A 27,439-nucleotide genomic window follows, 5' to 3' on the forward strand; every position below is an offset into this window, starting at 1 on the left:
TTGAGCTAGGGTTAGGGTTAGGGTTTGAGCTAGGGTTAGAGCTAGGGTTAAGGTTAAAGCTAGGGATAGGGTTAGACCTAGGGTTAGCACTAGGGTTGGGGTTAGGGCTAGGGTTAAGGTTAGAGCTAGGGATAGGGTTAGATCTAGGGTTAGGGTTAGCACTAGGGTTGGGGTTAGGGTTCGAGCTAGGGTTAGACCTAGAGTTAGAGTTAGGGTTCGAGCTAGGGTTAGGGTTAGGGTTCGAGCTAGGGTTAGAGCTAGGGTTAAGGTTAGAGCTAGGGATAGGGTTAGACCTAGAGTTAGGGTTAGGGTTCGAGCTAGGGTTAAGGTTAGAGCTAGGGTTAGGCTTAGAGCTAGGGTTAGGGTTAGCACTAGGGTTAGGGTTAGAGCTAGGGTTAGACCTAGAGTTAGGGTTCGAGCTAGGGTTAGGGTTCGAGCTAGGGTTAGCACTAGGGTTGGGGTTAGGGTTAGAGCTAGGGTTAGACCTAGAGTTAGAGTTAGGGTTCGATCTAGGGTTAGGGTTAGAGCTAGGGTTAAGGTTAGAGCTAGGGTTAGGGTTAGGGTTCGAGCTAGGGTTGGGGTTAGGGTTAGAGCTAGGGTTAAGGTTAGAGCTAGGGATAGGGTTAGATCTAGGGTTAGGGTTAGCACTAGGGTTGGGGTTAGAGCTAGGGTTAGAGTTAGAGTTAGGGTTCGAGCTAGGGTTAGGGTTAGGGTTAGGGTTCGAGCTAGGGTTAGATTTAGGGTTAAGGGTTAGGGTAGGGTTAGGGTTAGACCTAGAGTTAGAGTTAGGGTTCGAGCTAGGGTTAGGGTTAGGGTTTGAGCTAGGGTTCGAGCTAGGGTTGGGGTTAGGGTTAGAGCTAGGGTTGGGGTTAGCGTTAGAGCTAGGGTTAGACCTAGAGTTAGAGTTAGGGTTCGAGCTAGGGTTAGGGTTTGAGCTAGGGTTAGGGTTTGAGCTAGGGTTAGGGTTTGAGCTAGGGTTAGCACTAGGGTTGGGGTTAGGGTTAGAGCTAGGGTTAGACCTAGAGTTAGAGTTAGGGTTCGAGCTAGGGTTAGGGTTAGGGTTCGAGCTAGGGTTAGAGCTAGGGTTAAGGTTAGAGCTAGGGTTGGGGTTAGGGTTAGAGCTAGGGTTAGACCTAGAGTTCGAGTTAGGGTTCGAGCTAGGGTTAGGGTTCGAGCTAGGGTTAGGGTTAGGGTTTGAGCTAGGGTTAGCACTAGGGTAGGGGTTAGGGTTAGAGCTAGGGTTAGACCTAGAGTTAGAGTTAGGGTTCGAGCTAGGGTTGGGGTTAGGGTTAGAGCTAGGGTTAGACCTAGAGTTAGAGTTAGGGTTCGAGCTAGGGTTAGGGTTAGAGCTAGGGTTAAGGTTAGAGCTAGGGTTAGGGTTAGGGTTAGCACTAGGGTTGGGGTTAGGGTTAGAGCTAGGGTTAGACCTAGAGTTAGAGTTAGGGTTAGGGTTCGAGCTAGGGTTAAGGTTAGAGCTAGGGATAGGGTTAGAGCTAGGGTTAGGGTTAGCACTAGGGTTGGGGTTAGGGTTAGAGCTAGGGTTAGACCTAGAGTTAGGGTTCGAGCTAGGGTTAGGGTTAGGGTTTGAGCTAGGGTTAGCACTAGGGTTGGGGTTAGGGTTAGAGCTAGGGTTAGACCTAGAGTTAGAGTTAGGGTTCGAGCTAGGGTTAGGGTTAGGGTTCGAGCTAGGGTTAGAGCTAGGGTTAAGGTTAGAGCTAGGGTTGGGGTTAGGGTTAGAGCTAGGGTTAGACCTAGAGTTCGAGTTAGGGTTCGAGCTAGGGTTAGGGTTCGAGCTAGGGTTAGGGTTAGGGTTTGAGCTAGGGTTAGCACTAGGGTAGGGGTTAGGGTTAGAGCTAGGGTTAGACCTAGAGTTAGAGTTAGGGTTCGAGCTAGGGTTGGGGTTAGGGTTAGAGCTAGGGTTAGACCTAGAGTTAGAGTTAGGGTTCGAGCTAGGGTTAGGGTTAGAGCTAGGGTTAAGGTTAGAGCTAGGGTTAGGGTTAGGGTTAGCACTAGGGTTGGGGTTAGGGTTAGAGCTAGGGTTAGACCTAGAGTTAGAGTTAGGGTTAGGGTTCGAGCTAGGGTTAAGGTTAGAGCTAGGGATAGGGTTAGAGCTAGGGTTAGGGTTAGCACTAGGGTTGGGGTTAGGGTTAGAGCTAGGGTTAGACCTAGAGTTAGGGTTCGAGCTAGGGTTAGGGTTAGGGTTTGAGCTAGGGTTAGCACTAGGGTTGGGGTTAGGGTTAGAGTTAGGGTTAGACCTAGAGTTAGAGTTAGGGTTCGAGCTAGGGTTAGGGTTAGGGTTCGAGCTAGGGTTAGAGCTAGGGTTAAGGTTAGAGCTAGGGTTGGGGTTAGGGTTAGAGCTAGGGTTAGACCTAGAGTTCGAGTTAGGGTTCGAGCTAGGGTTAGGGTTCGAGCTAGGGTTAGAGCTAGGGTTAAGGTTAGTGCTAGGGATAGGGTTAGATCTAGGGTTAGGGTTAGCACTAGGGTTGGGGTTAGGGTTAGAGCCAGGGTTAGGGTTAGGGTTAGAGCTAGGTTTGTGTTACGGTTAGAGCTAGGGTTAGGGTTAGCTAGTGTTAGGGTTAGAGCTGGGGTGAGAGCTAGGGTTAGGGTTAGAGCTAGGGATAGGGTTAGATCTAGGGTTAGCTTTAGGGTTAGAGCTAGGTTTAGGGTTTGAGCTAGGGTTACATTTAGGGCTACGGTTAGAGTTAGAGCTAGGGGTAGGGTTAGACCTAGGGTTAGAGCTAGGGTTGGGGTTAGGGTTTATTCTAACCCTAGCTCTAATCCTAACCCTTGCCCTAGCTCTAGCCCTAGCTCTAACCCTAACCGTAGTTTTAATCCTAACCCTAAACCCCTAACCCTAGCTCTAACCCTAACCCTAAACCTCTAACCCTAGCTCTAACCCTAACCCTAATCCTACCACTAACAAATAGTTTTGTCCACCTTATTGATTTCCAGCATTTTCTTCTAACACGTTAACACTAAAACATACAACTGTAAATGTAAACACAGGTTTATTACACGAGCAACTGTGTTGCAAATTTTCTATGATAGAATTTTTTTGGTCCCACTGAGATTCGAACTCAGGTCGCTGGGGTGAAAGCCCAGAGCACTAACCACTACCCTATGGAAGCCTTGCTCTCAGTGCATGGATAAATTTTCATTAAAAATAATAACATTAAAAGCAAATTTCAAACCAGCAATCTAATGTGAAATTGCAGTAGATATATTGGATAACAATATTTAGGCGTATATAGCTATACACGTTATTTAAAAACGACTATAAGTGTTATACTACGATACAAGTGTTTACCAGTTCAGTGGCCTAAGAGGAGAGTGTCCGCCCTGAGATTGGATAAATTTTCATTAAAAATAATAACATTAAAAGCAAATTTCAAACCAGCAATCTAATGTGAAATTGCAGTAGATATATTGGATAACAATATTTAGGCGTATATAGCTATACACGTTATTTAAAAACGACTATAAGTGTTATACTACGATACAAGTGTTTACCAGCTCAGTGGCCTAAGAGGAGAGTGTCCGCCCTGAGATTGGGAGGTGGTGGGTTCAAACCCCTGCCGAGTCATACCAGTGACTATAACAATGATACCCATTTCTTCCCTGCTTGGCACTCAGTGTAAGGGGTTGAAATGGGGCCCCCCCCCTGCTGCTTACGATCATTGGGACTTTTGGCACTCAGTGTTCATCCTCACGTTCTGCAGGAGCCTGATCATTGAATCAGGTGTGTTTAACGAGGGAAACTTGGAAAACATGGAGGAATGCGGCCCTCGAGGACTGGACTTGGACACCCCTGCTCTAGTGTATGCTCTCACCTGGGATCGAACCCAAGACCAAGAGCGCATATCACTAACCATTCGGCTATTTCGACCCGACAATCCCTGCCTGTCTGTTCTGTTTTGTACTAGTGATGTGCATTCCAGTCTTAAAGTGGACTGAATCTTTAGAATCGGTTCACTCAAAAGATTTGTTCAAAAGAATCATTGACCCAATCGTTCGCTACACTTTCTTATTTATTCATTTATTTATTTATTTTTTACCTCGTGTTGTGTACCTATTGAAGTGTAGGAAGTGATTCGTTCACTGTCGTTCACTGAAAAACAAATACGTTGTTTTGAAGGAATCGTTCACTCACAAGCCAATACTAATTTATGCTAGCATTTTCCCGGTGGCGAGACTTCAGTATGGATGAATTTCTTCATGTACAGGGAGTTACTCACAGGATCCAACAGACACACTGCTGCTGCTCTATGAGTTTGAGGCACGCGCCAAACTCAACGACCCCAAAGTGGCCAGCATCTTGGACTCCATCCTGGAGCAGGACAATGTGGAGCTCAAACTACTGCAGATCATTGCAGGTGAAAACAACAACAAAGAAGCAAGGTTGGGGGTGTGGCCTTAAAATGACATCTCAAAATGTTTGGGGCTTAGATGCACATGCTTAGCGTCAAACAGCTTGAGATTCATACCCCTTCTGTTCATACAGAAATTGAAATTGCACGTCACCTTTGATGCAGTGTGAATCAGGGTTCAAATTAGTCTGCAAAGAGACCTGGCGGTTGTCGAACTCAGCAGTACATTGTCATGCACCTGCAGCATTAGCCATGGAGCCTCCGGCCCACTTCCCTCTGCTATGCAAGAAGGCCCTGAGGGTGGCGCTGTCTATTCACAAGAAACAACCTCAGGAGGACCCGGCGCAGTGCAGGCATGGTCGCCGCCACTCAGTGCGCAGCGTCCCCCTAAGTGAATCGGCGTCACTCACTCTTAGTTTCCTCCTTAGCAAGTGCATCCACAGCCTCATCAAGCTTTCCCTGCCCAGCAGCATATCCCAAATGGAGGCCCTCCTGCTGCACGAGGCCTGGGACTACTACGAGGAGGCGCTGGCCATCATCGCCGCCGTCGTGAGTCAGTGCGCCACCTCCGCCCACAGCATCTTTCTGTCTCGATTACAAGACAACCAGAACAATCCGCTTCACATTGATATGATTCTTCATTGCCCTTGGAATGAAATGAGAAGATTCACAGGTAGATTTACTCAACGCATATACTCTTTTCCGATGAGGACCATAGTCTCAGATTTGGAGGTGCTGATTTCCATCACAGTCGCTTCACACTCTGTTGCAAACCGCTCTAGAGAGAGTTGGAACTCACGGTTTGAAGATGCCAACAGTACCACATCATCAACCGAGTCCTATTGTACAAAACAACTCATAGTTTTTTTTTTGTGCAATTGCCTCAAGCAGTCTCCAGTTCTTTTTTTTGATTCCTGTATCACTCACAACTTATGCTCCCGCGGGCTGATGTATTTTCTTCTCCTGCGTGTTTGAATCCCATATCTGGTTACAGCTCATTTCCAACCCTGCCAGGCTTGAACAGTTATCCAGTAAACCGATGTCTTGCACTCCTGTTCCTTTGTGTGGTGTGCAACAAAAAAGATACAACAAAGTGTGAAATGAATTTCCCTTAAGGGATTATAATGAACGAAATAAGTGAAATCAAATTTTCTGGCTGCAAAAATTCTATTCACAGATAAGCAAAATTAAAAGTTAGGAACTCCATGTAGTGTGAGTACAAGGAATGTAACTAACAAGAAAATGAATGGCATGCACTGCTGAGACTAGTATTGAAGTTGTATCAATCGCAAATGAACTGCTGTTTGGCTGGTCTGGATGGTTAGGACAGATTAAGATGGCCTGATGTATGTGACTGATGTGGTACAATATATTTAGTAAATATTTTCTACTTATATATGATAAGAAATGAAGCAGTGTTTGGACAATCAGACTAGAGTTCTGTTGTAGATTAACTTGTGGTAGTTGTACAACATAGAATAGATTCCAGGCAATGTTTAGGACACCGTTTTAAATGAAAAACAACAAAGACTTCTACGATTAATCTTTTTGAAAAGAATGAATACACTGCTGTCGCTGGGGGTGTATAAGTAAAATCGCCTGACTTGTACGTGGGCAGAGTGGAATGGAGTTCCGCTCAATGATGATGTGGGTGTGACCAATTGTTCGTATATATATATATATATCATATATATATGATATATATAAGGATAGAGAGAGAGAGAGAGAGAGAGAGAGAGAGAGAGAGAGAGAGAGAGAGAGAGAGAGAGAGAGAGAGAGAGAGAGAGAGAGAGAGAGAGAGAGAGAGAGAGAGAGAGACAGAGACAGAGACAGAGACAGAGAGAGAGAGAGAGAGAGAGAGAGAGAGAGAGAGAGAGAGAGAGAGAGAGAGAGAGAGAGAGAGAGGAATGGGGGGGACATGTGACAATATGTGACGTGGGACCGTCTGGCAACCGGTTCAGGGTGTCCCCCGCCTACTGCCCGATGACGGCTGGGATAGGCTCCAGCATGCCCGCGACCCCCGTGGGGACAAGCAGTATAGAAAATGGATGGATGGATATATCCATCCCCTCTAGCGGCCAACAAGAAATGCCACGTGTTGGAAATTTCAATACAGTAGTGTTTATATCTTGAAATAATACATATAGCGTTTCTAAATTTTTGCTCTGGAAAGCATCTCCCGGGAATAACGGGGCATCCCTGTAATATCAAAAGAAAGTGGCACTCAGTCACACCTGTTGAATCATTTCTTGCCACTTTCCGCAGCTTTTTCACGCCAAGCCTTTGTACTCACAATGGAATTTTTTTCTGTAATCATGACTGCTGCTGTGTGAATCCCCTCGGGCAAGAGCAAATGTCATAGCAATATGTGCGCGGAAACACACACACACACGCACACACACACACAAAAACACACACACACTCGTATACTCACCATTTACACAAGATGCTCTGAGGTACTGAAAGATGGTACTATTTGATTTCACATAAATCGGTACTCTGTAGTACCGATCCAAATCAGTCAGTACCAAAAAAAGCATGGACCTTGTTACCCATTATACATTGCTACTCATAACATCTAGCATTTTACTAGCAGTACTGGAAGAGTGAGTGTTTGTCAACTTTTTGTCACGCCCGTGCCACAGCGCGCTCGGCCTGCACTTCACTCGGCCACACCCCTTTCGTTATCGTAATGTCTGTCACCTGCTTCCTCTTGTTACCCTGTGTATTTAAGCCCTGCCCGTGTGTTTCTCCCTGTCGGTGTCTACTGTTGTGTCCATTCCTGTTCGTGCCCAGTGTTCCTGTCCGTGTCATCTGGTTTTCCCTCGGTCTGTCTGAAGGCTCACGGTCAGAATTTTAACCTTGTCCAAGGGGACTTCATGTCGGTCAGTCTGTCTGTTTTGCTGGCCGTGAGTCTTTCTCCCGTCTGTGTCGTCGGTTCCCCACCTGCCTCCCTTCCAACTCCTTTTCCCTGCAATAAATCCTGGTTCAAGCTGCATTTGGTCGCCCTGGCTCAACTCCTTCCTGACACTTTTGCAGTTTTTGCCTCACTCCTAACATTAAAATTTAAACCCAGAATGTTTTGATTTTTTAGCAGACGTCCTTAATGCTATTTAAGCATGCCGTACAAAAATGCAAATGAAAAAAAATAGATCCCCTGTCATTATGTGACAACTGTCATTTTCCGTTTGGATCTTCTCTGTATCCTCGGGTCCAAAGGACAAGAAGTGTTTTCTGCATTGTTGAGTACTCTGGCTGTCTGCTGGCCTTCGTTGAGGAACAGCATGACACCAGGGTGAAGAAAAGGGCAGGAAAGATTGCCAGTGACCCTTTACATCTATTTAGCCATCTGTTCAAGAGCTTTTAGTTCAGAAATGACATCCGGAATCATCTGCACTCACGGTGGATGTTCATACTTTCAATACAAAGATCTACTTTCTGTTTTTTTCAATCAAAACGTTTATGTGCAATGTTTTGCATGTGCATGATTTCACAATATACTGTTATAAGAGCACATGTGGAAGTAGACTTTGGCAACATTCCAATTGGGAAATATGTATATCATGTAGTTTTCAAATGTGAGTGATTAATTTCCTGCTTCTCATTGTTCTCATTGATTCAAATTTTATGTTGTCCTGTCGCTATAGCTACCAATGTAAAGTTAGACAAAGTGTTTAAAAGTAGTTGTAACTGAAGGCTTGTTGGCAGGCATATTGCGTAACCAACACAGAGAATGCTGATAAGCCTTCTGTTTGTACCTACTTATGACTTTCCTGTCTTAAAAGGTCAGTTATGGTAAAGACCTGCAGTCGCTGATAGCCACTGATATAAGGGATTGTTTAAAAAAAATGTTCTTCTCTTTTCTAAAAAGGGTTAGTGCTTACAAGTGATAACAAGGCTTCGTCTTACGAATGAATGTGTATCATAATTACCGCACCATGTTGTTAGTCATTTTGTAGTTTCATGTGATTATTGCTTTTAACTTATGATCTTAAGTGATTGTGTGAAATACAAAGTAGCCTTAGACTGCCTCTGAAAACAAATTTAGTGTCACAGATTAGTGGGCAGATTTGGGCCAATTTAGAAAATGGATGGTGTGTGTTTATTTGATGAGCCTATATAGACTCTCCTTGGTCTCATTTTCAGAAGCGCATAGCTAACACAATTTCTTCCTAGTTGTTGATACCAACATCATAAAAGTGTCTGCTTCAGAGTGACTTTATCCGGTGCTTTTATTTTAGTCTGAAACTAAGAGGGGCATTTTTATCTGTGCTTGGAGAAAATAGACTCAGCTGTGAGTTGCAAGAAGACACTGTGGCCATTTTTGGCAACATGTAGAACAATGGTTCTTAACCTGGGTTCGATCGAACCTCAGGGGTTCGGTGAGTCGGTCTCAGGGGTTCGGCTGCGGAGGTCCGAACACACCTGTCGTGTTTATTCGTGATGACGCATATTTGAACTGGTCTCACAAAGGCACACTGATTTGCAGGTATGTAATATGAGTTCATGCATTGTGTTGATTTTGAACAAGATGATGTTCATGCACAGCTCATTTTGTGCACCAGTTCTATGTCTTGAACTTGAAAAAATAATTTTATTTTTCACGAAAGAGGGGTTCGGTGAATGCGCATATGAAACTGGTGGGGTTCGGTACCTCCAACAAGGTTAAAAACCAATGATGTAGAATCTGGACAGCACATTTTTTGAATTGAGAAACGTGATGCCTTCAGTGAGTGAGGAGGAGAAATTCAGAGGTTTCATAAATAGTTCTACAGAGACTAGACTGCCTGCTCGCATCACAGCTACTTCTTAAAGAACAGACTGGGAACCAAACCATCATTGGGTTTGTGGGGGATATCTATCAATTCATCAATCCGTCCATCTCTTCGTCCAACCCTCCTGCCTCCATCATGATCAAAAGAACATATTTGTGCCATGAATCCAATCAACAGAAAAATCAGCTAAAGAGCCAGTCCTTCATGTATAGATTTCCCCAATTCGTGAATCAACTCACCTTAAAAGCCAAATTATGGTTTTCTGCCAGCTTACCTCACTTACCCCATCTTCATTGCAACTAATACTTTCAAACAACAGCAACAGAAAAGGCTAAATCTAAGATCAGCACTTAAGACTGACACTGCTTTCCCAGTTGCTTGCAGAAACATTTATTTACGACCTTGGTAGATCTAAAAAAAAAGGGTATTTCACCCTTAAGGTGAAAAGCTCTTTAAAACGGAAGTATGGCACTGATGCTCTTGTGTAATACTGTTCTTAGGATACCTTAACTCAAGACATTCTAAAGGCGTGGCAGCAATGACCATTAATGCCTCACAAAACAGCTAAATAGAAATACGCCTGCGAGTAGGGTGCCAAGTAGGGAGAGTCACTGATTTTGATGTGTCATTGCAGTGTCTAAAAGGTTATGCTGTTGATAATATCAGCCATCTCTCAGTCGACAACAGCTTGAGGAGAATTCCTGACATGCTGCAGAGTCTAAAGCAGTGGGATTGATTTGTCATTGACATCAGTAGAAGCACAGCCATCATTTCAGAAGTGGTGGTGGGTTGGGCATATTACTCAGGAGTAAACAAACTTTTATGAGGAGATTATCATCCTCTCACATTCTCTCTCTTCTCTGTAGTGGCCCAAGTGTCAAACAATGACAGCAAAGCACAAGTAAACGGATAATTAAATGCACAATGGCAACAGTGAACACAAACACATTTGTGAAACATTGTTCTTACCAAGCCCTGCAATTGATTGGCTGGCGACCATTTCAGGATGTATCTTGCCTACCGCAACTCTTGTGAGGATGTGATTCTGAAGATGAATGAATGAATGTTCTTACAAATAAAATTAATGCTCACATATTGATAGTGAAAGGTTTATGAACCTTTTTTATTTTAATTTTTACAGTCTCAGCCTCTCAAATGTTATTAGTCTGAAAGTGAACACTTCTTTTTTCAAAATCATTTTCACTTTTAAGCAAAGCAAGATGTGCATGGCCATGAACTGCCTGAGAAAACAGTTTTGCTCATTTTCTAATGTTGTTTTGAATCTGGCAGCACGGTGTAGCACTGGTTAGCACGTCTGCCTCACAGTTCAGAGAGTGCGGGTGTGATTCCACCTCCGCGGCCCTCCCTGTGTGAAGTTTGCATGTTGTCCCCGAGCCTCCATGGGTTTTCATCCGTCCTCCAGTTTCCTTTCACGTCCCAAAAACAAGGATGGTAGGCTAATTGAGCACTCCAAATTGCCCGTAGGTGTGAGTGCGAGTGAGGTGGTTGTTCGTCTGCCAAGGAATTAGCTGGCCAGGGTGTCCCCCGCCTACTGCCTGGTGACTGCTAGGATAGGCTCCAGCACGCCCGTGACCCTCGTGTGGACAAGTGGTACAGAAGATGGATGGATGGATGGATGGATGGATGGATGGATGGATGGATGGATGGATGGATGGATGGATGGATGGATGGATGGATGGATGGATGGATGGATGGATGGATGGATGGATGGATGGATGGATGGATGGATGGATGGATGGATGGATGGATGGATGGATGGATGGATGGATGGATGGATGGATGGATGGATGGATGGATGGATGGATGGATGGATGGATGGATGGATGGATGGATGGATGGATGTTTTGAATCCAACACTATGTATGATCTGATTGTGCAAAATTAGTGATGAAATCATAATTAATTACGATTATGTATTTTCTCATCGGTCTATCACTTGGCAGACAGACCAATTAAATGCTCTTGATAGGAGACAGAACAAACCTGTTGTCATTTGTACAAAGGAGAAGTACTTTTTTTCCACATTCTGTTCAATTAAACAGGACCAGATTTCCAAATAAGTACATTTGTGAGCGAGATCATTTTAGTATTCATTATTTTTGTGACATTATTTGCTTGTGTAATTTTTCTATAGTGTATGTATAATGGCTAGATATTTTATTATGCGTTCTAACCTATAGCTTCTCAAAAAGCATTATATTGTTTTAATGGCTGTAAATATGATTGAAGATCTGAGGGGTCATATTGGCAAAGTATGTATCATATCACTTGGGAGCAAATGCCTTGATTGCCTACCCTGTTGAGACGTCTATCGTCTTGAGCAGTGCAGACTTTCAACTCTCACGGCAGGACTCTTTGTAACCAAAAGGGGGCAGCACAGTGGCACTTTTCAAGCTTAAAAACCCACGTATGGCTCTCAAACTCTCTTTCATATCCCCTCATTTGCTCTGTGGCTCCTGGCGACAGAATTCTGGTCATTTATCATATTAAATAATCAAGAACGAGAAGAAAAATGTTTCCTCTTCACTTTCTGAAAGGATTCGACTGTGCAGGATTGTGGTGCTGAAAAGACAGCGCTCTTCACGCGGGGGTGGGGATGCTTCGCGTCTTCGAACAGAACGATCACAAAATTTGGATGTAAAGAGCTTTAAATAAAAACATATAAATACAAACTATCTTTAGGTTATTTAACTCAGTTTGGATCAGAACCCCCTCTAGACCTGAGAGCGAGGGGAGGTGGAGGAGGAGGAAGAGTATGAGAAGGAGGGGGAGGAGGAGGAGGCGCATTCCTCCACAGGGGAAAAGTGGAGTTGATCTGTGACATAAGCGTAGTGGCCCCTTTCTCACATCTTCCACGTCCTCTCATCATCCCGTAAGGTCCGATATGACCGAAAGAGAAGACATCAACACTCTCTTTTCTCTTCCTCCCTTCTGCTCCCATCTTCAGAAGAAGACAGCTAAAGAAGTGACTCGAGGCTTCTAACAGCTTTTCCCTTGCAGGAGATTATTCGAAAGACAGCTTCAAGCACAGAATGGAGTGAAGAGGAGAAGACTTTTACATAATTTTACAAGCATCTCTTCGTGGATTTAGGAAGAAAAATATATTTTGAAAAGGATGACAGCACGTTTGAAGCAGTAGAACTTGGGGGTTGTCATGGTCCGACGTATTTTTGGAGTGTTCAGAGCGATGTCAGCGCGCACTTTTGCGTGAAACAAGACTCCCCCCCACCCGGAACTGCATTTTGACATTTTGGAATATAACGGAGGGAAGTGACTACGACTCTTAGAACACGCTGCTCGTGTATTGACAGCTAGTTAATTAGCCTATCAATAGATTCCAGCTGCTCAAGTGAGGAAGTAATGAGAACGATTACGCATTTAGAATGACAAGCACAAAGTTTTTTTCTCCCAAAATTAGTTTCAGCGCTCTGTCCGATCATCCATCAGTATTTTTCTCATGTAAAATCCTCCGTGCATTTGGGCTGCGTAAAAGTGGACCGACTGCTCCAGCGTAATGCGCGGGCAACGAAGGACCGACCAGTGTCACTATCATATTCAAGAGAAGAGTGGAAAAAAGGGAGAGGCTTTACAGAGAGATTTTTGGAACCCAGAAAGTTCTGTCAGAGGTTCCTAGTGCCTCTTTGGGAGAACGGGGCGAGAGGACGCGACCTTCTGGAGGGGGAACGTTTGGCTGCAGCGGTGAAAAGAGAGGAGGGAGGTTGGATTATTAAAAAGAAAAAGAAAAAAAAGAAGTTACTGCCCAGGTCAAGATTGTCATCCGTTTGGGGACTCTGCTTGCAGCTCTCACATAGCAGGTAAGAGGGTTTCATTTTACGCATGGCTCACATGTGGGCACCGCACTTGGCAAGTTGTGTGTGTGCGCCCGCCTGTGTGTGGAAGGCTGAACGTGTATGTCCGTGCGTGTGCGGTCGGGTTCAAGTGATAACGACCGACAACGTGAGCATACGTGACAGACACATGAACGTGTGTCTGTGTACACGCTTGTTTGTGCATTGAGCGGAAATCAACAAAACTGGGATTACATAGCTCAGACTGGTATATTAAAAAAGACGCACTTGTCACTTCCTCATGACCATTTTGTACCCATGCTTTCTTTAGTGCCCAGCCCTCGCTGAAAGGTTCAAATAGATTGCTCAGATCGCTCCAATTTAATTAACATTGTCAAATATTATGCGTATATAGGGGCAAGATCTAGGCGTAGATGTGTGAGGGGGAATCTTTCTGGGTGTCATATGCATGTTGTGGGCCCCTGTGAAGTCCACCGTTGCCTTTCGTGCCCATCAATAGTGGGTGCCCAGATGCCCCTGAACAAGATGCATTTTGTGTGTTTACCAGCAGGATACTGCACTGCATCACACAGTGAGAACTGTTCCTAATATTCAGCCCCTTATCTCGCTTACTTTACATACCAACGCATACCTCAGTATGATACTGTGCAGTGATGTATAAACTACTATATAGAAGTTTTTGCCCCCATACCAAACTAAAAGACCATTGTTTTATTGTACATCTCTATACATCTACAAACATGCTGAAAAACAACTAAAAAACAGTTTATGCTGTTTTCTATTCAGTCAACTAGGAGTGAGGACAAAGCAGCTTTTTGGGGATCGACTGTATAATTTTGCCATTTGTTCAAGTCATCCAAATACAAGCGCTGTTTGTCTGAGTGCTTTACAGCCCAGCAGGTGTTTTCTCTCCCTCCTTCCCACTCTCTCCATGTCCTCTTTTCTGTATGAGCATTAGAGGGAGTTTCTGTTTAGAGAACAGAAAGAGTGTGTTAGTCATGCAATAGTGTGTAGACATGTTGAGTGTATGTAAGAGCAGAGAAGACAGATGTGTGTTACACAGCCATCTGACTCTGCCACAGCTACTCATACAAGGGGAGAATTCATAGGGTTTAACGATCGTGGTTGTTTAGCAGCAAGGTGCAGTCAGCATGCAAGCATGCTTGGAAGCCTTGCATGCTGCATGCAAGCAGCATGCAAGGGCGCTGGGAGGTTACAAGGTGTGTGCGTGCGCATGTGTGCATGCGTGGTTTAAGATGGTGTCAAAGATTTGTCCAGTAAGTAAATAGTAGTAATTTTGTCTGTCCGTTCATCCATCCATCAACTTGAATTATTGCTGATGTGAACTGACTTTTGTTAATGCTGAGTTGGTGCTAGGTGTAAACGTTTGAAGCGACCTGTGAGCACTTATGTCTAAGAAATTTAAATCACCTTAAGGATTTAGAACATAACGATAAACGCTCATCTCAGAATTGTACGAGTTAAAAAAATATGGAGGTGGATTCAAGTGAAGAGGATGTTATAGATGAAAGAAGTCCAGATTGTGGGAATACACATGAAATAAAATTTAAAAAAAAAAAAAAAAAGAAACAATGTGGTAGACAAAGAACAGGGAGTGAAGTAAGTTTGAACGGAAGGTAGTTCCACAACAGAAAGGATGAGATTGAATGAAGATACAGAAGATACATTTGCAAACTGTCTGGCGGAGTGTCACGATGACTTCAACAAGACGGAGGAGGGCAACGAACAGCTAAACGGTGGCCTTGAAGGGTCAGCAAGGCTAAATACTGGATAGACGATAGCTCTACACAGTACTCCAGGTCACAAATTGTTGTCTTGACCCCAGCATTATACAGTGGAAGAAACTCAAGACAACCGTTAAACCTTGCATATGTGAACTTAGCGCGTTCCCAGCTAAATCTAAATTTCACTCATTCTTTACTTAACATCAGCTAATTTTCCCGCAGTGTCTTCTCCCTCATTCTCCAACTTACTGTGATTGTCAAATTGACTAGCTATCTTTCAAATGTGTCTTCCTTTAAGTAAATTTATACAGTTTCCAGCTTTTTAAAAATAAATAAATAAATAAATAAATAAATAAATAAATAAATAAATAAATAAATAAATAAATAAATAAATAAACAAACAAACAAACAAACAATAGGGAAGTTAAGCAATAATACAACTGCCCTTCTTGAAATAAGAATTCACTATTTGCAGCCTCACTGATTCAATTTATCAGATATAGCTTGCAGATCATTCCCATGATTTTGCAGTTATTCACAGACTGTAACTTCAGCGCAATAAGTGCAAGCCAGGAGGTCCATAAAAGATGTCCAAAGTTTAAGATCATTTCACCCATAATTAAGGAACCTAATATGCAATATACTTACTGCAAAATACAACTGGCTTCAGTTCCAAAACTGCATGCCCAAAATCACAAACATCATTTTAGTACAGCTTTGCTTCAATTATTCAGCATTAAATTAGTTTTTGATAACCAAAAACACACAGTTATTAAAACCCCAGCACAAGGAGATAGACATGTTTTTTCATTTCAATGTCACGTCCTTTCTTCGCTGGCTAGTTCATTTTGCTGTCTGTTTGCTCAGGTTCGCCCCGCCTCGGAAATGCGCTTGATGAGACTATTCATCAGACTCAAATCGCCTGAAATGGTTATTTATCCTTATTTAATGTACTTTGAAACTCCAAGGCACCTTATTGACATATTTAATGTTGTAAATATTTTTTTAGTACTGGTGCTTTTTCTTTCACTATACATGTTTGCTCATTTCAGTGACGCCAGGTTTGCTGTTTTGATGCAATGCATTTCCGCATTAAGTTGTGGCACTTCAACTATGTAGTACAAATTCAGAGTTAGTTCTGCAATAGTTTAGTTTACAGCTTAATTTGACTGAAAGGTGTTGCATTTTTTTGACATTATATTTACAAATGCTGGGCTTCAATAAAAAAAAAAAAGCTTTCTTTTTTTGCTTTGTCCTATGTATCTCAACAAATTCAAAATGTATTCTGTTCAGTCATGATGCACAATGGACAAGTGATGATTCACTCCCATCAAAATGTGACATTTTGTGTCATGCTTGAGGAAAGGATCAAAGCTTCTTCGTATTTTGTCACAGTAAGGTTCTTAAAAAATTGTCAATGGTATTTTCGCAGAGCCAGCTTGGCATTTGATGGAGGGGATTTTTTTTTTTTATTGAATAGTATTTTAAAACACATTTATTTCCATTCTAGGCTCTGTAATTCAAGCTGCCTACACGTTCAGGAATAGTTTTAAAAATATTTATTTTCCTGGCTCCGGGATTCAAAAAAGCTATATATCCATAAACCATTATTTGTCGGCTCCAGTGCATTTTGGCCAGTCTGAACAACTGAAAAAGCAACGTAAGCTGACTTGGTCGTGCATTATATGATCAAGACGCATCTTGGGATCCATCCTTTCACAGACTGAATTCAACACTGAACATAATTCATAAATATAACTTTCTGTCAAATATATTGACTATAAAAACTAAGTTTGCCCTCAGTCAGCAGGTACGGGCTTCAGCTCACTCGTCGTTGTGGGAGTGCATCTATTATTGCAACATGAAAAGTAAATGGAACTACACCACTTCTAAATTAGTTTCTGCAACAAATGATAGCAATGTCCTTAGGGAGTGTTCTGGCACCTGTAGGTCAGCTCACAGCAATGTGGAGGACAAGCTGAGTTCAGAATGGAGCCCTGCAGCTGATAAGGACTTGGTGATTCACTATATTCTCTGTCAGAAGGGTGGCTATCTGCTGACACAGCAACGATACAGCACTTGAAGGTTGATGAATGCAGAGCGCTGATTCATTGCTAATGATATTTATATTTAGCTTTCATCCTTGTCAGTGTTAAGTGGATATACTTTGATTGTTTTGTCGGACGACTTCCTACAATATATAGTTGCTGGAAAGGCACTACTAACGCAGGGTGGAGGTGTCGTTTAATGCTGTCCAGCAAACATCGCTTTGTGTCACTCATGGCATCCTCCAACAGTAGACAGACTCCCTGGCAGCGATGGCCTTCTTGGCGGTCACAGTGTCTGGAGTGCAACTATTATAACTGTCCTTGTGTTAGTCATTCTAGTCACAGGCCTTTTTCTCAATTTACTTGACAAAAGAGGAAACGTGCTTAAATGCGATTGGATCCCTGAGTGAGAGGACATTTTTCATCTGCATCCAGAGTTAGAGACGTCGCAAAAACCTTGGCAATGGAGCAGAACACCAAAGGATTTTATCTTGCTGGCGGCTATTTCAGCTTCAACTTTTCAACTTTCATTTATAAAGCTTGAAAGGCAATTGTCATAGGGAAGCGACATTGTCTTACGTTGGCGCTATGTTCTTTGTTAGCCAAGATATTTACGGTGGGGCATTAAGTGGTGGTTTTCATTCAGTCATCATAAATATCGATGGTTGAAGGATTTTAATCAGTGCTAATTATTGGTTGATTGCAGCAAGTATGCACTGTCACGGCCACTTATGTTTTGTTGTAAATTTAGAACAGAATACGTTATGTTAGGGCTGTCATAATCAAATAATTTTAGAATCGATTATGCTATACAAAATTTAACATTTTATTGTGCATTAAAGTGTATTACAAAACCATTTTTAAAATGATTCAAATTTTTGTTGTTGTTTACTATGTGTAGTTTTGCATAAAAAAGACAACTAAGTAAAAAGGGGGATTGATGTTGTGTAGGTTAGTACATAGGACCAGAATGCAGAGACCTGAAGTCTGGAGTTATTTAAAAAAAAAAAAAAAAAAAAAAAAAAAAGGTTGATTTTACATTTGGGGCTTGGCAGGCTGTGCAGACAGGAGGCTGGCTGGCACGCTGATTGGGGCAATGTGGGGCCTGAGCAGCAAGTGAGACAAAAAGTTCAGAGACGAAGATCAGAATTCAAAGAAAGCGCCAACAAAAGTGGCATTCCAAACAGGAGTGTTCCCCAAGAGAAATGTCACAGGTGTAGAGTAGCAGCTTGAGGAAAACCAAGTTGTTGATTTTCAAAGTAAAAGCAGATGCTTGCAATTGTTCTTTTGAATTGATGAAAAAGATAATCATCCTGCTTTCATGAAGGACTACAGAAACTAAAGAATAAAGACTGGTGAGACTCTGAAATCTGAGGATTTGGACAATTTTAAGTTAAACAATGGCTGAAAGTGATTACTCCATTATTGAAATAGTTGTTGATTAATTTGATAATGGATCCATTGTCAAATTGATTTGATTTTGACACTTCTACACTACACAGTACAGTGTACAGTACAAAATTGAAATATACTGTACCTGATAATAATTACAAAGAGCTGTCCTCTACTTCCTTTATGTGCCCCCTCCCCTTTCATCACTGTGACTCTCCAGTACACCCCTCAGCAAATCTACCAGTGTCTGTAGCCTCTTCTTAGTTGACGTAACATTCCCTGACAGGCTAGTCCCTATGGATTGTGATCAAATGGAGTAATAGTGTACACAGCAGCAACAGCAATCCCAGCTTGCTACAACAGCAGCCGTAATATGGCAAAGATCAGCGTCTTGCCAAAATGATTTGACATGTTTCTGTGCTGATTCTACTTCATTACACGGAAAAAGCACAGAAGTGGATAGCCTTAAAGCAGTGGAACAGTTGAGGTTTGTGAAAGAATATATTCAAACAAAGCATCAATTTAGAATAAAAACTCGTACGTTACAGCTTCATGGTATAGCTTGAGCTTTTTGGTTCGTAGTTACATCCTTCATTACCTGCTGAAAATATGATTGATTGCATTATTGCTTTATCGGACATAACGATAAGCATCAAAAAATATAAAATAAGCATACAATCGAGTGAAAAAAGTCTATATAGTTTACTCCACAATTAATAATTGAGAATTCACTGACTGAGAACACCGTTATGACCACAAGATACAGACACAGCATACAAATGCTGTATCCAAAATTTTGCCCATACAAAAATACCCATGTTCAGTTTTTATTGACACCGTCAGATAGATATTCGTTCGACAATTTGTTCATCATTGTTGAAACGTTTTGGTTTGCGTCACAATGAGGGATGTTCCCAATTTTTGTTTTTTGTTCATTGCGGTACCGGTTTAAGTCACCACAGTCACACAGTCAGGCTTTGCAACATTGTGCTTCAACATTTAGCAATTATTTTTGTGTCTGTCAAATTCATTATGGGCTAATCAAAATGACAAATAAAAGTGAGCTGATTAGATGAGCAACCAATGTCAGTCAGTCAGGAAAAGTAGGAAAACAATGTCACCAAAATGGAAATAGTAGTTTCTGTTATTAGAAATGAATGGACTGCTGATCAAACTTCAATGATTAAACTTCTATTTGACATCCAAACCACGACTGTGGCTGCTGGCTCAAGCTGCTCAAGCTTCTGGCAAGGGCACAAACTGAATTACTTTTTGATCAATTAGATCATCTTGAAAATTGACAAAATGGGCTTGTGACAAATTTATACCCAGCTGTTTTTTTCTTCTTAGAATGAACTTGTATAATGTCTACTTTCCAGTTTCACATATTTTAAATTGCATTACAGCTTCCTTTGGTGTTGCGTTTAGGTTTTAGTCTAATAAAATCAAACAAAAGTAGCGTCCACCTGCATGAAATGAAACCATTGCTGAATATGTATAGATTACTGTATTTTCCGGACTATAAGACGCTACTTTTTGCACAAACTTTGAATCCTGCAGCTTATAGTCCAGTGTGCCTGATCTATGGATTTTTCATGACTTTTATGATATTAAATGATTTGTGCATATTCTCCTATATATGGAAATTAAACATTAAAACACCTGCGCCTTAGAGTCCTATGCGGCTTATATTTGAATGAAACAGGATTCCCCCCAATTCCAATTTTAGCTCATGCGGCTTATATTCGGGTGCATCTTACTGCAGTTACTGCAGAGTCAATATAAAACTTGATATTAAGCTATGAATTTCAGGAAGGTTTAGATTTTGTTTTATTTATTTATTTATATAGATAGATAGATAGATAGATAGATAGATAGATAGATAGATAGATAGATAGATAGATAGATAGATAGATAGATAGATAGATAGATAGATAGATAGATAGATGCAATTTATATAATATCTATATTATGTTAGATTTCAATTTGTAGGACATTGCATGACAGTAAAACAATGAGCAAAGGTAGAAATGATATCACTCTCTCCTTTGGAAAGCAGCAGGCACAGTCAAATCAAGAAAAATGACATTTTCAGATCTAATTTCGAGGGGCACAGGGAATGAAAGGGTGAACTTTAGAATACACCGGTGATCCGAGAATTTTGGTATAATATTGTTCGGGAGGTCCCAAACCAATGGGCTGAATGATCATAATGATGAGATGAGATCTTACACACACATGCAGGGCATCACTGCAGAGCAAGCATCCTAATAAGAATGTGGTGTGCAAGACTAAAAAAAGAATTGACAATTTGGTACACTAAATTATAATGTCAGCAAAAGGTGTTAAGTATAACTTGACACAAATATAGCTAATTTTGAAGGAGTAGGGATTATAGGTATCACAACCGGTTTGTGATGATTTAAAATCAACGGTGGGGGAGTTATAGCCACCAGGCATGACACAGTCATCGAATATTTATGCATACGTCGCACTGACGTAAAAGATGAAACTATAAATAATCTTACTGAATGCATAGAATGAAATAATGTGTAGCTTTGATGTTTGATTAGTGAGAATTTACTGCGACGGCTAACATTCCAATCAAAGTAATATTTGATGCTGTACGGGCAGCATTCACAGAATATCATCACTGTTGTATCCTCACTTTATTCAATGGTCACTGCCAGTGTATAAAACTTATTGCTTCTTTCAAACAGTGATGGTATAGCATCACCCAATAAAGTACGACAGGAAAATGGGGAACAAATTAGCATTATACACTTGTGTTTTCCTCCATTATCTTTTTCTCACTCTGTGTTTTCATACAGACAAGTACCTATTCCATCCTTTTGTGGATAGGTGTAATGGGGGACTTTAAAAATGATCTGTTAACCTTTTTATCCTCGGTGGAAACTCCTTTTCAGTCGCTTTAGCAAACACAAAAATAGAAACCCTGTTTGGATGCGTTCCTGTAAAAATAAGAAACAATAGAGGACTCTTCTATTCCCTTGCAGCCCACTCTCCAGTTTCTTTCCTTGTTCCTTTATTTTTTTCCTTCTCCTTCTGCTCTTTTCCCATTTATCTCTGCCAGCCTGTGTTCATAGTAGCCATGGCTTTATTAATGGAGAGAGAGAGAAAGAAAGAGAGAAAGAGATAGAGGGGGGATAGAGAAGGTAGAGAGATGCTGGTTCCAGTGGACCGAGTGCTAAAGAGATCCATGCGGTTTCTGTGTAAGAAGAAATAATAACAAGTCATTTGTCGCAGTTGTGATGTACAGTTGCGGCAAAGAACAAGAAATTTGGAAAACAGGTTGAAGTTTGTGGCTGCTCAGTATTGCTGGACAGCTGGAACATTATCATGCTGAACAGCACCTCCATTTGCGCAAGCTCGTCCACAGTGGCACTGGCTCTGCATCTAAAGCCTATAAGATTGTGCCTTTTCTTGCCAGAAGGTGCACACAGCGCTCAAAGGGGTTTCCATTTCATGTTTTGCCAGAGTAGAATGTCTCGGATCAGCGAGTGACACACAACGTGTGTCTCTGACCATGAAAATGTTATTGTAGGACTTTTTTAAACAACTGAGGGCCAGATTGACATGCCCTCCCACGGATAAACGGTTTGGATGATAGTAGATAGCTAGATGAATGGATGGATGGATGTCTTGTACATGTCGGACTCAGAGCGTTCTCTCACAATGATCTGACAACACAGATGCCAAGAAGCTTCCGCTGAGTAGCGCCACTTTTACACCAGCTTTCTGTAGGTGTTATTTGCGCCGCCTCCAAAACGGTGTGTGGCTTTTAGCGCTGGTGTTGGCGAATTAGATGTTGCTCACTCAGGCTCATTTGCTTTGAGGTGGGCAATTTCTCCAACCCATTTAAATACACCCAAATATCATCGGCACACCGAGAGCATTCCACCATATGCGTGTGCTTTGTGAATCTTTTTGCTCCATTTTAATGCTAAGTGCCACGCAAAAGCAATACAATCCTTGAGTATGGCGACATCCTTGACAACACCCGGACTTAGACTTCAGTTGGCTTTCACAACACAAAATTCATACCCCAATATGGCATCAAAGAAAGTTTTGACTTGGCCAATATGCACCTTTCACCTTGTAAAGACAGCTAAAGACATTATATTGGGATAATAAACATTTAGTTTAAACAAATATGGTTTCATAATACCCCAAAAACCTCTGTGTCCTATGTAGGATTTTCTTAATTCATAGTCACTTAGAATACTCTAGATTATTTTTACCAGAATCCTTTAGAAATATACCCGTGAAGCAGCTCATATTCCACGTTAATTGAAAATGTTGGCCAAGATGTGAATCTGAAACGCTTGACAAAATGCGTGTTTGCACGGAGAGGCAAAACCGCCGATTCAGGATTCCTGTTTTCTTCCTTTACCGGTATACCCTATTTACTCACTTTCGTCAACTCACTCAGGTTCATTTTGTTTTGCTAAAGCTATGGGTGTGCATGTGTGTGTGACACACATTCAAAAAAGGCAAGGGAGAATTCAAAGGGAGACTGGAACTTGAACTCAAACTTGCTTATGTAAATCAAATCTAAACAACAGCTACATGGTCTTTACAAGCAAACATGATGAGCTAATCCCACCTCTCTCAATAGATGTATTCCTGGGAATATGACACACATGGAGAAACGAGGCCGCTTGTAATTAAGTTCTACATGTGCAAATCTATTTGTGAAGCATTGCTTATGAGATCCGCTGTATAATCACACAGCCCCAAAAGGGAGACTGCTTACTTAGCATTTAAATAGGTTCCTTCTCCCAACAAATATGTTTGTGTGTGTGTGCAGCGCAAATCTTGCATGGCACTGTTTCCTAATGCATGCTTCTCACTGTGCGGGATATAGGTAAGAATGTTTCTGTATGTGAGCCAGAGGAGTTGTTTACGCAGCAACACATTGCATGCGTGTGTCCGCATTTGTGACTGTGTGTGAGCAATAAATCTTGTCTTCACATTTTTTCTTAGGGCTCCCAGTGGACTATTATAGTGTCAATAGAGCAGGTTTTAAAATGGGTGCAGAGGGAATATTAAGGAAAATTAAATGCCTATTGATATGTGTGCGTGTGTGACTGATGCATTATCATGAAATCAAGTAGTGGTTTCATGATAACGCTTTCAGGGATAAATTCACATTAGTATAATATCCATGGAGGCCAAATATATCACCATGTCGGTCATTGTTTATGCGTGTACATGTGAGATCTCAATGTTCCCGCTGGGAAACAGCCTGCTTCACACAAGGCAAATGAAACGTAATGTCAACTTGTGCCCAGGAGCTTATCTCGTTTACCTGCACTGAGGGTTTTGCCTATATCATCTCAATTGTTCCATTCTGTTCTGTCAATGTTTATTCAACTCAATCTCAGCACTGAAAGAATGAGCCGGATTCTCTCCCGAGAACGGCGGGAGGGGAGTGGGGCTGGGGATGGCATTGTTAGAAATGTATTTCTTATTGGGGATGACATTGTTTCACTGTCACCTCATGTCATTTAAATTTAAGTCCACCACAATATATCTTGAATTAGCAACTAAAATTGCTATTCCTCCACTTTTGTCTGCAGCTGTGCAGGTATCACTTGTACAATCAGAATTGAGGACTTCAATAAATATATCTGAACATTTGCGCTACCAGGTGACATATTCTCAAGTCTCAGGGGAAATGTAATATGTTCTGGAAGGCTCGTTGACATTTTTCCAAGGATAACTAATGGAAGGTAACTGTGTTGCCATGCATCTAAACATCTTTAATAGCTTATCCTTGGAAATCTATCGTTAGATTTTAAAAATAAATTAAAAAAAAAATAGTAACACGAACAAAAGAATCTGAACCTTTGACACCGTGTGAATGTATGTGTGTATGTCATATTGGACTGGCTGATCCTCTCTGCAGTACTATCTATACAGCCCCTATCCCACTGAGGGGTGAACAATTGCGACTCTTGGCAAAGGTAGAGAAATGCACATTCACGTCGGAATTTGTCAGGTTTCCTTCAAGGTCGCAGAGGTTTGGCAAGAGTTTTCGTGTTTTGTCTTGTAAGGAAAAATCTAAAATGGTCAAAATTTCTTGGCGACAAGAAAAGTACAGGTGAGTGTCTGGAAACTGTATGTTGAACTTGTGCAACCTTGACCAAATCCTGACATGAATAAAAAATTTGCTGCTTTTGGAAACACACAATTGTTTGCTGCTCTGGGGCTTTAATGTGAGCTTTGTTCCTGAGAGACCTCACGCAAGCAGAGGGAACAGCTCCAAACACACCATGAACCTCCCACGCAGCTGAAACTATCACATTTCAACCTCTATGGTCAACACACTTTGGAGGTACACTACCGTTCAAAAAATTGGGGTCACTTCGAAATGTCCTCACTTATAAAATGAAACGGTATTTTTTTCAATGAGGATACCAATAAACTTCCGTCTTTTCCGGACTATAAGGCGCACCGAACTATAAGGCGCACCTTCAATGAATGGCCCATTTTAAAACGTTGTCCTTATATAAGGCGCAGCAGACTATAAGGCGGACCATTAATGCATCATGTCAGATTTTTAATCCAAATCAAATCATTTTCCATTTTATTTTTTTCTTTCAACTTCAGACGCAACAAATTACTTTATAATCACAAAATAATGATCATAGTCTTTTTGATTCATGATTCATAGTCTTCAGCGGGCCACTTATGATTGATTTCATGACACGATGCTTCGGGCCAGTTTGAATTTAGGAATTTGGTCCATATATAAGGCGCACCGGACTATAAGGCGCACGGTCGGCTTTTGAGAAAATTTTAGGTTTTTAGGTGCACATTATAGTCCGGAAAATACGGTAATCAGGAATACACTCGATACATTGCTAATGTTGTAAATGAGTATTCTAGCTGCAAATGTCTGGTTTTTAATTCAATATCTACATTGGTGTATAAAGGCCCATTTCCAGCAACCATCCTTTCAGCGTTCCAATAGACCTTGGAATTGCTCTGTCAGGAAATTGTGTTTGCTAATTGTGTTTGAAGGCTAATGGATGATTAGAAAACCCTGGAAAACCCTTGAAAACCCTTGTGCAATTATCTTAGTTTTCATGGTTGACCTCAAACCTTTGAACGTTAGTGTATTTCCAAAGCCTGTGGAAACCCTTAGACTGCTACAAGAATTGACAAGTCCAATTTGGACTGTCGGTGATGAAGTGCTGCATTCAGAATCAGCTTTATTGGCCAAGTTTGTGCATGCCAAAGAAAGAAAGAAAGAAAGAAAAAGGGAAACAATTTACACCTGCAATGCAATTAATGGATTGCCAAAAAGATGCTGGTCAATGCCAAATGGATCATTAAACCAACTAAACTTTGTGGGTGTTTTCTTTGGTGTTATTGTGTCTTTGTGCCATTCAGCAGACTGTGTGGTTATTTGTTATGCATTTTTATGTTTAATGGATGAGCACATATGGTGTTTCCATATGGGATTGTCATAACTGGAATGTCTCAATCCTCTGATTTGAAGATTGTTTCTTCGAGTCACGGCAATATTCCCACACTGTTTTGTTGTGTTGACTTTTTTTCTTCATAACGTCTTGTGAGGCTTCAGCTCAGTGAGCATATTGATTAACTTTGCCAGAGTGTTTTGCTTAGTCATTGGCTTTTTGTTTGTGTGTGCATATGTTTGTGATGCCACCATAATTCAAAAACCATAAAATTACATTTTGTTTTAATGTTATAACTATAGCCCAGTCAGTCCTCTGAGCACCAGAGATGTAGTTTTGAATACACCTTTATTTAACCAAGTGCAATAAATCAAAATGTAACTTTCAAAAAAGATTAACTTCTGATAGAAAATAAAAAATACAGGAATCTTCCACACATATTGATACAAGTCTGCTCTCTGTAACTCAGGCTCCCTAAGACACTTACGAGTGTGCTTACATGAGCACAATATTGTATACAGACATTATGGTCTGAAAGGCTCCATGCTGAATGTGATGTTATCAGAAGTGACGTAATGGTGCCTTGTCAGCCACACACACACACACACTAAGACACTCACATTAAGACAGTCTCAAATCACTGACGTTACACTAACACATGCCCACAGAATAAACTCATAAATTCACAAACGTGCAAAATTTGAGGCTGATGAACAATCCACCGAGTCACTTTTTATCTTTCACTCTGTTGATGTAAACTTTCAAATATACATCTATCCATGCTGTCATCATTTTCTTTCAGGTTTGTCTTATCCATCTATTTCACAATGCTCAGCTGACGAATCAATGACAGTTTAAGAGGAAATCCATTCTTTCCCCAGATCACTTGGCCTGTTTTAGAAAGAGTCCATGGGATTGTATTGGAATGCTATAATTTGCTGAATAGAGCAGTGGAAGATCAGGGAGAGGGAGAACTAAAGCCACCAGGGCCATTTACTGTAAAACGCAAAAGTGAAGAAAAAAAAAAAATCTCTTATTGTCATATTCATTTGGTCACATGCCCCTGGGGCGTCAATTATCAAGCGTGCGTAAATCTTGCGTACGGACAATGCAAAGTATGCAATTTAACAATATACGACTCGAGCGCGAGGACGTGCGTAAATTCACACGAAGCTCTGCCCGTGTGTACACACACAATATTGTGGTAGAAAAGTTAAACTACAGAGAGAACGGCTATACATGCATAACCAATAAGATGAAATTGAGGGTTTGTCAAAGACAGCAGTAAAATAATTGCAACCCACATTTGAATGAAAGCCCATCACGCAACAAATTCAGCTATGTGAAGAGGGAATTATTTCAATCAATCGCTGCACAAACAATGTGCAATCTTCGTGGGCTGGAGGATTTAATGTACGATTCATTCAAAGTACAGACTAACTCTGCGAGTGTGCGTTTCCAATTTGAACCTGATGAGGCCTGGCTGTGGTAAAATGTGGTGATGTCACGTATCCCCAACTTGCAATATGAGTATCCATGTGACTTGCTTGTCCTATTCTGTTTTGTTTCCGGTTCTCAGATCTCAAAGTCAGTCACGAAGATTCGCTTTATCCCCTTGGCCATGATTTCGAATCTCTTAATCGGGATTGCTGAAACTCTATACGGTCAATTGAGGGCATTTCTCAATGCAAATGGGGCTGTGCACAAGCGAGGTCGTTTAGAAGAGCCGGGATTTATCAAGGCAAGAGGAGGCAGCTCTATTTATATAGCACATTTCATACATAAGGTAACTCAATGTGCGTCACATAAGCAGAAACAACACCCACAAGCA

At 41.4% G+C, this 27,439-nt stretch overlaps 1 protein-coding gene across 2 annotated transcripts in view; it reads left to right on the plus strand.

Moving 5' to 3' along the window:
* Nucleotides 1–11,967: 11,967 nt before the first annotated feature.
* il1rapl2 (interleukin 1 receptor accessory protein-like 2) overlaps nucleotides 11,968–27,439 on the plus strand; it is a 208,709-nt gene continuing 193,237 nt past the window's right edge. For both annotated transcript variants that reach the window (XM_088386756.1, XM_088386765.1), the window contains exon 1: nucleotides 11,968–12,978. The gene's annotated coding sequence lies outside the window, so the exon portion shown is untranslated. The remainder of the gene's footprint in view (nucleotides 12,979–27,439) is intronic.

This window comes from Syngnathus floridae, chromosome 1 (genome assembly GCF_059516105.1).
Source record: "Syngnathus floridae isolate MCC-2025c chromosome 1, RoL_Sflo_1.0, whole genome shotgun sequence".
Lineage (NCBI taxonomy): Eukaryota > Metazoa > Chordata > Actinopteri > Syngnathiformes > Syngnathidae > Syngnathus > Syngnathus floridae.